Below are 3,156 nucleotides of genomic sequence, written 5' to 3'. Positions count from 1 at the left end.
TGGGTGTGTGTGTGTGTGTGTGTGTGTTTATATATATATATATATATATATATATATGAGACTTATTTCAAAAACATTAAAAGGGTACTTATTCCAATTAATTATTTCTCAAAATATATTAAAATAGAAAAGTTATTTTAAATTATAATACAAAATATAATTATAATATAATTAATGTAATATATATTAAGTTGTGTGTGTTTGTGTGTGTATACATAATAATATGTATGAGACTTCTTTCAAAAACATAATAATGGTAATTATTCAAATGAATTAAATTAAACTATATTTAAATTGAGAACAGTTATTTTTAATTGTTAATATATATATGTAATTTTTGGTCAATTTTCAGTTTTTTTTTTCTGGGAAATTTTAAAATAAATATCTAAGACTAAGATAGTGTTCATAAAAAATAACTGACAACTCCATTAAGCTGCCAAATATGAAACAACAACTTTTGGGTTTTCTTAAAATCTAGCTTTTCGCAAAGTAAAAGTAAGCATCACTTTGCATCATTTTCTTTTTTCTTTCTTTCTTTCAAAAAAAATACATATATACAGATTTGATTAATTTTATTTCAATTTTAGTTGTACTAAGTGAGAAATATTGCCTTGGAAACTATAGATTAAATAAAATAAGTTTATGTTTTTTTTATACTTTATTTCATTTCAGGTAATGTTTATTTTATTTAAAGTAATGAAAATGTTAATTGAAATCTTTCTTTTTGTAATTTTGTTGTGTGTTTTTATTTCTTTATGTCATTTTTATTAGTTTGTGTGTGTGTGTGTGTATGTGTGTGTGTGTGTATGTGTGTGTGTGTATGTGTGTGTGTGTGTGTGTGTGTGTGTGTATTCTCTACACTGTAAAAAATCTAAAAAGTTGAGAAAACTTAAAAGTTTAAGGCAACCAGCTTCAGGACATTTTTGAGTTCTCTCAACTTCTTGTATTCAGTTTATACAACAAAACGTTGATAAAACTCAAAAATCTCCTGAGGCTGGTTGCCTTAAACTTTCATGTTTTCTCGACTTTTGATTTTTTACAGTGTACAAATCGTACAAATACAAATATTCTATTAGTCTCAATTTCTATAAGTTAAAATGAGTTGTGTGCATAAGATAATGTTTGAAATAATGGAGTATGGCTTGTCAAACCAGAGGACATAGCCATTATTCTGAAATAAAATGTCAAAACTTCTCCTAGTCTCCTGCTACAATGAGGACGTCTGATTTCCACTTCAAAATGACCAAAGTCTGAGTGGTCACTGTGGTAGTTTGGAAGCGGCCACAGTTCCTCTAATCTGCACGGCACAGACTTTCAGACTTGTCTTGATCTTTAGACAAGCCCAAAGTGATGTCCCTTTGTAGTGGAGCCATGTTCCACCGGCTCTGGCTGAACAGGGCGTCTCTTCGCCGGGTGTGAAATGTCTGGACGCTTGCTCTATCCCTGTCATAACTGGTGTGTCCTGATTCCCTCAGGCGCTGTCAGTGGAGGAGCTCAGTGAAGACTGGCGCTCTCTGAGAAGCGTATCCAGCCAAGAGACCATCTGTCACTGCGAATAACTGCGTGACAGCACAAACACAGTCCTACCTCACTAAAACCCCGACTAGCACCGAGAACTGATGGATATGAGAGCTTGGAAATTAAAGAACTGATCCAAACAAAGCATAGTGGAAAGGAATGAATGAATATAAAGCAAACAAACAAAGCAAATAACTTCCTAAAAATTATTGCTAATGGTACCTTTGAAAGACTACATTTGAGTGGTAAGCAAGGTGTTTTATATAGTTTCTAGCTGAAACGGCTCATTTAGCATTATTTATTATACAGTAGGTGAACCTGGTGTTAGTATGGTGTAGTTAGCCCCTACTGGTAGATGTCCTTACTACACTTGTGCCAACAAGCAAAAATGACAGATTTGAAATTACACAAGGTACTTACCGGGGATTCATAACGGAGCAACCGCCATTGAGGTTAATAAATGCTAACCGCTAATGCTAGCTTTGCCCAGTTGGTTTGTGAAAAGACCAGCTATATGTTCCAAGAAAAAAACAGGCTGTGCACCTTTAGCAGACTATTCATTACAATATGACGTATAAGTGACTCGGAAAATTTTGGGAAAAAACACAAAGCATTTACTTCAAAGTAGCCTAATGTTACTTAAATGACTTTCAAATAATTTGACTGAAATTATTATTATTATGATGATGACTGGTTGCAGGCAGTGTTATAATAATATAATATCACTGAGATCCATTATTATTGTTTTTAATATTTCCATTGTAATTTTGTTGTTGTTAATTTATTAGTTTACCTTTTAAAAAAAAAAAAAATATATATATGTTTTTGTTAATTTAATTCAGTTTTAGTTTTACAAAATGTAAATGAGAAATGTTGCTTTGGAAACTATCTTAAATTCAGGCAATGTTTTCATTTCAAGTAACAAAAATGTTAATTTCCGTTTAGTAACAGTAATTTTGTTTAGTAATCAAGTATTTTTTTGTGAGTTTGTAATTTTTATTAGTTTTTTTCAAACATGTTTATATATCTTTTATTTATTTTGATTTATTGATTTTACTTCATCTTTTGTCACGCCTGTTTTGGGTTTGGTTTCATGTTCATGTTTTCATGTCTTTTATTTTTAGTCATGGTCCCTGTTTGTGTCATGCTTCCCTTGCCCTCATGTATTCATGCCATTGGTTCTCTTGTTCATTGTGTCATGTTCTGATTGGTAGTCTTAGTCATGTGTCCTGTCTCTCATTGGTTGGTTCTTGTCATGTGACCTGTATTGTTTGCTATAAGTAGCCATCATGTTGCCATTGTCTCTCGTCTTGTATTGATTATGTAACCTGCTGTTGGTGAGTCTAGTTTGTTTTGTGCCAAGTCAAGTCTGTTCAAGTCAAGTCTCTGTTTGGATTATGTTTGGATTTTGGATCACGTTTGTGAATAAACTGCACATGGGTTCTCACTTCAACTCGCCTTCAGTGGACTATTCGTTACAGAATACAAGACCGTTAAAATGAACCCAGCAGTTGTTCGTCTCCTCCGCCTTCGTCAAGGTGATCAGGCTATTGAGGATTATGTTCAGGACTTTTGTGTACTCTGCAACCAAGTGGATTTTAATGATGTGGCCCTTAAGGACATCTTTCGGGTGGGTCT

Source organism: Sinocyclocheilus rhinocerous, unplaced genomic scaffold (genome assembly GCF_001515625.1).
Source record: "Sinocyclocheilus rhinocerous isolate Xijiao unplaced genomic scaffold, SAMN03320098_v1.1 scaffold1259, whole genome shotgun sequence".
NCBI classification, from domain to species: Eukaryota; Metazoa; Chordata; class Actinopteri; order Cypriniformes; family Cyprinidae; genus Sinocyclocheilus; species Sinocyclocheilus rhinocerous.
Note: the sequence above shows the minus strand (reverse complement) of the source record.